The sequence below is a fragment of the Ovis aries genome, chromosome 13 (assembly GCF_016772045.2).
Source record: "Ovis aries strain OAR_USU_Benz2616 breed Rambouillet chromosome 13, ARS-UI_Ramb_v3.0, whole genome shotgun sequence".
Taxonomy (NCBI): Eukaryota; Metazoa; Chordata; class Mammalia; order Artiodactyla; family Bovidae; genus Ovis; species Ovis aries.
Window position 1 is genome coordinate 59,320,470 of NC_056066.1, and position 10,347 is coordinate 59,330,816.

At 46.4% G+C, this 10,347-nt stretch overlaps 1 long non-coding RNA gene across 1 annotated transcript; it reads left to right on the forward strand.

Annotated features, from left to right (window-relative positions):
• The first annotated feature begins 2,030 nt into the window (after nt 1-2,030).
• Nucleotides 2,031-3,798, forward strand: LOC105606208 (uncharacterized). The gene is made up of 3 exons (XR_001044648.5): nt 2,031-2,232; nt 2,367-2,602; nt 3,313-3,798. It is a non-coding gene; the product is annotated as an uncharacterized LOC105606208 (long non-coding RNA).
• Nucleotides 3,799-10,347: the final 6,549 nt, after the last annotated feature.

A 10,347-nucleotide genomic window follows, 5' to 3' on the forward strand; every position in this document is an offset into this window, starting at 1 on the left:
CTTAAAATTTTCACTATGTATTATACGTTTGCTGCTGATGTTACTGGGGTAAATGGGAGTATTTTCCTCCATTTATTTTCTATATGAGATTAATCCTACCTCAGGTTGTCTGAGAACTCTGACAATGCAGCCAAATTGTTGAAAATCAGAATCCTGAAATGACCTAAATGCCAGCTCCAAACTGGTTTGAGCAGAGCTGCTTTGCTGCATCCAGTTTTCAAGGACTTCTTTCCATAAAGAGGCTCCGATTCTCACGTCAGCCTGTGTCACTCAGAGTGGCACCCAGGGTGCCACGATTCTTTACCATGAAATGGGACCCAGAACCCCTCACTCTCAAGTGGTTGGAGATAGGGTTAAGCAGCAAGCACAGTGCTTGGCATGTCGTTGATATTAAATTAATGGTAAAAAGTGCAGGTTCTGGGTTCAGATCGTGTGGGTCCAAATTCCTGCAACTAGACGTTTCCTAGCTGTGTGTCCTTAGGCAAGCGACTTGACCTTGCTGAACCTCAGTTATTTTATCTATGAAATGAAGATGACAATAGTAAGGGCTTTGGGGGGCAGCTGCGGGAGTGACGTGACAATCCTATACAAGGCTTATCGAGGCCCCAGTGTGTGCTGAATACCAGGGGAATAAGCTTCCCTGCTTTGGCCACTCCTGAGTCCCAAGGGTGCTGAATGAGTGACCTTGAATGAAAGAGCAAGGGAGTGAAAATATTTAACTGAAAGAATTTAGTGGCCTCTGAATAAAACCTGAATCCATAGTTACCAGCTTTGAGTTTCTGTTAACAAAATTCTAAAAGATCAAGACCAGTGGTTCTTAACTGCAGTCTCTTGCACCCAGGGGACATTTGTCAGTGACTGGAGGCATTTCAGTTGCCACAACTAGGTGAGTGTATTACTGGCATTGAGGGGGCAGAGTCTAGGGATGCTGCTGAACACCCCGCAGCACACAGGACAGCCCCCACCACAGAGACTCATTCCAACTCCAGATGCCAGTCATGCTCACAGGTTGACACACTCAGCTCTAGGCTCGGATTTATTTCTGGTCCCTTAGGGTTTAAGGTGGGGCTAGTGGTGAAGAACCTACTTGCCAATGCAGGAGACCTAAGAGACACAGGTTCAATCCCTGGATCAGGAAGATCTTCTGGAGAAGGGAATAGCAATCCACCCCAGTATTCTTGCCTGGAGAATCCCCATGGACAGAGGAGCCTGGCAGGCTACAGCCCATGAGGTCACAAAGAGCTGGACATGACTAAAGTGACTTAGCAGCAGCAGGGTTTATCAGATAGTCAGATCATCTGGTTTGGGGTGAGGTCATCTGATCCAGAAATTTCTGGTGATAACTAGCAACTTCTCAAGTTATAGGCAGGTGTTTGCTCAGTGGTTCAGTCGTGTCTGACTCTTTGTGACCTCATAGACTATAGCCTGCCAGGCTCCTCTGTCCATGGGATTTCCCAGGCAAGAATACTGGAGTGGGTAGCCATTTGCTCCTCCAGGGAGTCTTCTCGACCCAGAGATCAAACCTGTGCCCCCTGAAGGCAGGCAGATTGGCAGGCGGATTCTTTACCACTGGACCACCTGTGGTTGGTGTTTAGTCGCTCAGTAGTGTCCGACTCTTTGAGACCCCATGGACTGAAGCACGCCAGACTTGCTTGTCCTTCACCATCTCCTGGAGCTTGCTGAAACTCATGTCCATTGAGTCGGTGCTGCCATCCAACCATCTCATCCTCTGTCACCCCCTTCTCCTGGCCTCAGTCTTTCCCAACATCAGGGTCTTTTCTAATGAGTCAGCTCTTTGTATCAAGTGGCCAAAGTGCCACCTGGGAATCCTGCAGGTAGCAGATGCCTATGCCCAAAGATGCTGTGTTTCCTCTTCTACTTGTTAATTTTCTAGATGCCCTGGTGGTAAAGTACTGGTTCAACTTCTCCATGGATCAAATATTCCTCAGTCCTAGGATTTGCTATAATTAAAACCCCGAGGAGATTGAAGCTTTTCCCTTAGAGAAGAAGCTCAGGAGATGAATGATTCACTCTTTCCAATGAACCGTGGCCTCCCTGTGATTTTTCTTGTTGCTTCCACTAACTTTGCTATTCCCTCTTATTCACGCTTCCTGTGTTTCCTAGTCTCCACTGATAGCTAAGTTGTTCAAGAGCAGCAGGCAAGGCTCCTTGCAGTGATGAGAATCTTTCCAGCTGGGGAACTTCAAGAGAACTTGGCTGTTGAAATAACAAGTGAGTGACACCATGACAAAGTTCCTTATTACCCAGGGATTGGGGAGGGAATGGAATGTGAGAAGTCACCATTTAATTTTAAATGATACTCAGAATGCAGGGACTAAAGTAATGAGCATGTTTTAATTCATCAGATACTTACTTGACAGTCGTCTAGGATCAGAGAGACACACCGTAGCAGAGACTGCTGGTTTGCCTTCCTCAATATCTACCCTCCACCATGCCGTAATAATAAGATCACACACAGTGACCCAGAGCAAATACTCTGTTCTCAGTCCTCCTTGCAGCTGGATGTGTCCTGTGGCTAAATTCTGGCCGGTAAGACAGGAATGGAAGCTTTGTGTGGCAGCTTCCAACAACACTCCCTAAGGTGAGCTGGTGAATGCCCTTTGTTTTTTCTTCCATATTGCTCTCTGAAGATAACTGTGATGGCTGGAGCTCCAGCCAACATCTTGGACCATGAGTACTAGTGCTACAGCCCAGGGATAAGAATCTGGAAAGAATTTGGCTCCCTAAGGACTTATTGACACAGAGCCACCTTACCTGGTCACCTCTGGACTTTTACTTGGGAGCGAGAACAGTTCTATTTGTTCAAAGCCATCATTAATCAGCCTCAGTGTCACCCTCATTGATACTGAGACCAGGAAACTGCAGCTACAGCTCTCATCTTGACTTCTGTACCTGAGAAAGAGCTTTCTTTCATGAAAAGTCTACTGACCTTATGAAGTGGGTTTCAGAGGTTTAAGAATGTTATCCATGGAAAGTTCCTGTGAGATGGCAGAAAATGGGGATATTTTACACTCTACAGTTGATAACTCAAAAAATGTGTTAATTCAGTGAATGATGTAGGGTGATAAAGCTCAACATTTATGAGCTGGAAATCTGCTAGGCTCAGGCGGGGCTGGAATCCAAAATACCCTTGCTCTTCTCCTTTTACTGAACCATGACTTGAACAAAGGAGGGATAAATTGGCCAGATGCACTGTGACTTGCTTTGTTGTTTGCCAGCTTTTCCTTGAAATGAACATCTGTGCTCATTTGCCTGCCTGCTCACCCATTTTACCCCATCTCCTCTCTGCAGCTCTTCCCAGGACGGACTTCTGACACGGGGATGAGGAAGTGGGTTTCAGAAGACTGAGACTGAACCTCCTGGGCACTTTGCTTCTGCAACAAATGACAGGAAACATCCACTCAACAGGCTGCTCATCCCTTACATTGATCTCAGTGAGGCTCTGGCAATTAGCGTGTTTTGTAAAAGATCAAGAACCCAGCAACAAGGAGCTTGTGATCGGTATCAGGGCTTTTGTTCTAAGCAGCCACTTATCTCAGTAATTCTCGCTGAGAGTCCTTTGAAACAAGAGCTTCAGTTTTATTGGAATGGTTTATAATTTGTGCATTAATTTTAAAAGAAGAGACATGCTCGAGCTGGCTGATTTCTCCCTCTCACAATTCCCTTGGAACCTCTTCTTTTTCTTTAAAAGATCAAAAATTATAACAGGAAATAGGATTAAATGAATTAATTCCAAGGCACTGAGAAAACACTGACACCACTTTTGAGTAATCTGGCCCGACTTTCAGCGGTTGTAATGAGTGTGTGCCCTCGGTCTATTAATAAAACATTGTTTTTCAGTTCTATCTGAGTCATCCAATTTTTCATCTTCTTTCCGGGTTCTGTTTGCATCTCTGTGTCTTGCCCACATGAGTATACTCCATTGAGGGATGTTTAATTTTTTCCTGTTTGTAAATTGAATTATATTCATTGTAGAAAAACAACGCAAAAAAGTTTAAAGAAGGGATAAAACAAATGACAGTACTGGTGATGGGGTTTAGTCACTCAGTTGTGTCTGACTGTTGAGACTCCATGGACCGTAGCCCACCAGGCTTCTCTGTCCCTGGGTTTTTACTGGGTGGGAATACTGGAGTGGGTTGCCATTTCCTTCTCCATGGGGATCCTCTCGCCCCAGGGATCGAACCTGAGTCTCCCGCGTTGCAGGCGGATTCTTTACCAACTGAGCCACTAGGGAAGGCCTAATGACAGCACTGATACCTTCTTTATATTTTCTTTTTAGTCTTGATTTTGCGAAAAACAAGATAGATTTGTGACTAGAATTTACACCCCCTCCATGAGTTTTTTCTCCTGCTTTTCATTCATTAAAGCAGGCAGAGGGCCCTGATCTTCAGTAACTGGGAAAGGGCCCTGTGGCAGGGGCAGGGTGGCTGGCTGAAATTGCCTACAAGACCTTTCCTTGGTTGTCTTTATTTTCACATCAGTGCTCATGGATGGAAGGAAAGAGGGGCTTCTTCAGACTAGTGATGATTGGCCCAGGGTTCCCAGAGCAACCCCAACCTGAGCTCCACCTGGACTGGGCCAGGCAGGCATGGTAAGGCCTCTTAGGGTGAGGTTTTCAAAAAATGTAATACACACCCAAATCACCTAGGAATCTGGTTGACATGCAGGTTCTGATCCAGCAGTATCCAAGTGGTGCTCATGCTGCTGGTTCAGACCACACCTGGAGTGGCAGGCCCTACAGCATCTGAAGCTGCTTCTGGGAGTTTTGGCTCAAGTGTCACCCAGACCTGTAACCTTTTCTGGTCACATAGACTGGAGCAGCTGACCTGGCAGAACCACAGGGCCCTGGCAGTGGGCACTTCCAGATACTTCTGTGCACACACGAGCAAATACCCTGGGGTTCTGAGTGAGAAATTTGGCTAAACCCTGGAGGGTAGGTGGAGAGTGGCTGAGCCCAACTGGGGCCGAATTTCTTAACACCTTTGCAGGACTGGGATTCAGAGGTAAAATTAAGTTGAATTATGAAAAATAAAGAAGTGTGCACTTTTTTTACATACATGAATTTGCGGACTGGAACATTTCATACTCTACCATGATGTACATTAAAGAAGCTTGCAGCATGCTGTATATACATTTTTAAAATCTTGTTTCGCTTCCGGTTATGATATGACAAACTATTTTCCCAAGTCATGAAATAGTCTCTGAAAATAACACACCTTTAACAAGTCCATTCTAGGACAGTGAGGACCTGATTCATTGTGTTCAGCACTGTCTTAAATACTCAACGAAGTGCCTGGCGAGGGGCAGAGGCTCATGAATCATTTGTTCATTCTCTCAAGTGTAGACATGCCCTGATGGATGATTTCTCTGCTATTGGCCACTAAGATTGCTTTCAGGTTTATAAATCATGCTGTGGTAGACATTCTTGGTGGAAACCTTTGCCCACATGCTTGACTGTTTCCTTAGTTATCTGAAGAAGTCAGTGAACTCACTGGTCAGTGAAAATGCAGAATTGAAGGCAAATTTAGTTCATCTTTTAGTTTCTCATAAAATCCTTGCTTGCTGCTGCTAAGTCGCTTCAGTTGTGTCTGACTCTGTGCGATCCCATAGACGGCAGCCCACCAGGATCCCCTGTCCCTGGGATTCTCCAGGCAAGAACACTGGAGTGGGTTGCCATTTCCTTCTTCAATGCATGAAGGTGAAAAGTGAAAGTGAAGTCACTCAGTCATGTCCGACTTTAAACAACCCCATGGACTGCAGCCTACCAGGCTCCTCTGTCCATGGATTTCCAGGCAAGAGTACTGGAGTGGGTTGCCATTGCCTTCTCCTTCTTCCCTTCTTATTGCTCTGCAAAAGCCCACATAATATAGACATAAACTTAACTTAGTATGATGCAGATTCTTCTTAAAACTTACTCCAAGGGTTAAACCACTGAAATACTTGAATTACAGCTCTTAAGTTCCTAGAAAGTTAAGTGTTAGTCATTCAGTCATGTCAGACTCTTTGCAAGTCCATGGACTGTGGCCCCTAGCCCGCTAGGCTCCTCTGTCCATGGGATTCTCCAGGCAAGAGTACTGAAGTGGGTTGCCATTTCCTCTTCCAGGGGTCAAACTAAGGTCTTCTGCATTGCAGGCAGATTCTTTACCATCTGAGCCACCAGGGGAGCCCCTATAAGGTTAGACCTGCTTAGTAAAAACTTGGATATTGATGAAGAGAAGGGTGGGATTTTTTTCCTCTTTCCCTGGTGGCTCAGATAGTAAAGCGTCTGCCTACAATGCGGGAGACCTGGGTTCAATCCCTGGGTCGGGAAGATCCCCTGGAGAAGGAAATGGCAACCCACTCCAGTATTCTTGCCTGGAAAATCCCATGGATGGAGAAGCCTGGTAGGCTACAGTTCATGGGGTCGCAAAGAGTCGGACACGACTGAGCGACTTAACTTTCAACTTTCAATTTTTTTCCTCTTTGAGTTGGCACCATCTAGTGGTACTGGCAGACAATACAACAACAAAAACTGCTTTGGGAAATAAAAACGGCGCTCAGTTAACTTTGCCATCTCCAGCCCAGGCTACCTTCTGTTTTTCACCTGATCACTGATGCAGACTCCCAGCTGGGCTCTCTCTCTATTCTTTCCCTCCTTATTCCATCCCTTAGTTTGTAGTCAGAGTGATTGTTTTAAATTTGTAAATCTGAGTCATGCATGCGTGCTTCGTTGCTTCAGTCATGTCTGACTCTTTGCGACGCTATGGACTGTAGCCCACCAGGCTCTTCGGTCCATGGGATTCTCCAGGCAAGAATACTGGAGTGGGTTGCCATGCCCTTCTTCAGGGGATCTTCCCTACCCAGGGATTGAACCCGAGTCTTCTGCATCTCCTGCACTGCAGGCAGGGTCTTTACTGATAAGCCACCAGGGAAGAAATCTGTGTCAGTTCTGTTTAAATCATCCGATAGCTCATCATCTTTATGATAAAGCTTGATCTTTTAACTTGATTTGTGAAATCCTATGCCTGGATTTGGCAAGTATTTTCTGAGGGGGTCAGGTGGTTAAATGTTTTGGATCTCGGGGCACACGGTCTTTGCAGTTCTCCTCCTAGGCCCCATGGTGCTGCTGGTGGGCAGTGTCTCTGCCATCCTTGTCCACAGGAAGCTTTGGGCATGACTGTAAGTGTGGGGGTGGGTGAGCAGGACAAGATTTGTCCCGCAGGAAGCAAGTTCAGCAGGGAGGGTCAATCCACAGTTCAGACAGGGTTAGGGCCCACATATAGTTAGGAGAAGGGGACACACATCCCTCCGTACCCTCAGGAGGATCCTTCTAAGAGGTTTCCAACTCTCAGAAAGTATGTGGTGTTCTGTTTTGAAAGGGGGGGCTCAATCAAGGGTTTTCAAAGTGTATCTCCTAGCTGTTCTGTGGGCCAAGGGTGCTGAATGAGGGGCGGCTGCGTGGGTGGTATTCCTAGAGACAATTTCTAGGTCATAAAGGAATTCTCATTTAGAATAAAGTTGAGAAATCAGAGTGGAAAGGCTAGGGAAGAGGAATCAGGACCTGGGAAGAAGGCTAAGGGGGCAGACTCCTATCTCAAAGGCTGCCAGGACAGGCATCCCAGCAGGAGCCCACCTGGACACATAGGAGGCATGCAGAGAACAATTCCTGAATGAAGAGCAGGTAATTAAATATAAACATGTTTCCCCCAGCTCCTTCCTTCCTCCCTACTAGGTGCCACCCTCAGCCTCTGCTGCCTCCTTCCTTCCCTGAGGGGCCCAGCCTAGGATGTCTCAGTTGGAACCTTCCATGACTTTCCAGATCCCTCCCATCCATGGAGAACTCCCTGCCCATATGCCCCTGAGGTCCCCAGAGCTGGGTCTCAATACGTGGTCCTAGGCAGGGATCATGGGAAGGACCTCTGGGGACTGACTCACAAATACGAGAAGAAAGTCAGCACAAAACAGGTCAGGTTCTCTCTTGTCCATCACCTTGGACTTGACCATGAACCACACACCAGCATCCCTATACTGAAGAGTTATTCTGTCTTGTGTGTTCCTGTGTTCACCAACTCCCCACACTTTGAGGTTCTCTTTTACCTCCTGAGTACACAGGATCCCCGTTCCTGGTTTTAACGGGGTAGGGGGGGAATGTATTCTCCTTTCAACAGTTTTGTTATAACTGCCAGAGCTAAGACAAAAACCAAATGTAGACTTCAGTTACTGATAATGTACCAATATCATTAATTGCAACCAATGCGCCACACTAATACACTGCTACTGCTGCTAAGTCGCTTCAGTCGTGTCTGACTCTGTGCGGCCCCATAGACGGCAGCCCACCAGGCTCCCCTGTCCCTGGGATTCTCCAGGCAAGAACACTGGAGTGGGTTGCCATTTGCTTCTCCAATGCATGAAAGTGAAAAGTGAAAGTGAAGTCGCTCAGTCTTGTCCGACTTCGCGACCCCATGGACTGCAGCCTACCAGGCTCCTCCATCCATAGGATTTTCCAGGCAAGAGTACCGGAGTGGGTTGCTGTTGCCTTCTCCGACACTAATATAAGACGCTAATAATAGGAAATTGTGTGTAGGGGTATATGGGAACTCTGTTTTATCATCCAAGTTTTTCTATAAATCTAAAATTATTTTTGAAAAGCCTATTAAATAACATAGAACATTTTGTCTTCTTGTATCCCTTTGGGAAACAGTGTAAGGAAATACGTGGTGAGGAGGTTTCTGTGTTAGTATACCGACATTTTATCTCATCTTACAGGTCTGAGGTTCCCTTCTCTTGCTTCCTCTGTCCTCTGCCAGAGCTCACTGCTAACCCAGGCACTCAGAGATCCCAGAGAAAGCTGCATCTCAGGCCTCTATGACATTCATGCTGAACTTTTCCAATTAGTAAAATCCAGATCAGGCCACCTGATGCGAAGAGCTGACTCACTGGGAAAGATTGAGGGCAAGAGGAGAAGGGGGCAACAAAGGATGAGATGGTTGGATGGCGTCACCGACTCGATGGACATGAATTTGAGCAAACTCAGGGAGATAATGAAGGACAGGGAAGCCTTGCGTGCTGCAGTCCATGGAGCTGCAAAGTGTCGGACACAACTTCGCGAATAAACAACAACAAGGTCAGGCCAAGTAGGGTCAGAGAACTTTGAGTTTCCCAGGTGATATGAGGTGGCTTTGAGGACCTAATTGTGGGGAAGTTAATCCATGTCCCGAGTCCAGACTCCCAGGTGGAAGATGTTCCCAAGGGCACGGAGGATGTTGTTATGCACCAGGTTGCAGAGATGGCCCCTGCCTGTCATCCTCCTTGTGACTGCATCAGCTGAGGAGACCCAGCTTGCCCAAAGTCTTGCCTGGTCACATGCCACATTCATTGACTCATCAACATGGTGACATGAAAGCCCAGCGCTCTCCGCTAAGCTCAGGACAACCCTGAAGGAGCATCCTAGCACCAGAGCTCCATGGGAGCCCTGCTGATGTCTTCATTAGAATTTTTCTGCAGCTCAACTTCTTCTATCTGGTCCTGCTTCCTCTCCCTCCCTTCCGCAGAAGTTGATTCTAAAAGTACCTCTTGAGAAAATAACATGCTCATCTTCACCTCAGAGTCCATTTCCCAAGGAAACCAACCTGAGACAAAGAGGTTGTGCTGGGTACCAGAAAAGGCAGGGAAACCCTTTGTCTTCTAGGGGCCACACCAGTCATGGATGAATCGAATTATTTATATATACTACTATGTACTAAATTGCCTTACTATACCGAGAGCAATCAGAGTCCACAGAAGTGTTTATGCCAAAGAGGTGTATGATCAGATCTGCGTTCTGAAAGACATGGATAAAGAAAGAGGAAAAGATTGTAGGGCAGGGCAGGAGAAACTGGAGTAGCCTGATTAGGAGGTAATCATTTTCCTTTATGTAAAAAATAACAGTGGATACAGAGAACTAGATTTAAGACATGTTTAGGAGAAGGAAATGGCAACCCACTCCAGTGTTCTTGCCTGGAGAATCCCAGGGACGGGGGAGCCTGGTGGGCTGCCGTCTATGGGGTCACACAGAGTCGGACACGACTGAAGCAACTTAGCAGTAGCAGCAGCAGGAGGAGGTAAAATTAACAGGGTCTGATAGGGAATAGATATAAGTGGATGAGTTAGGATGAAGAGCATGGGTCTCTTCTTGGTTTAACCAAATGGATAAATTATATGCCACATACTGAACAGGGCTGGGCAGGAGAAAGGAATGCCTGAGTGTAGATCATGAACACAGCCTTGAATGTTAGAAGTGCAAAGTGAAGATTTCCAGGTCAAAGGATATACAAGTCTGTATAATGGGCTCAAGATGATTCAGTTACT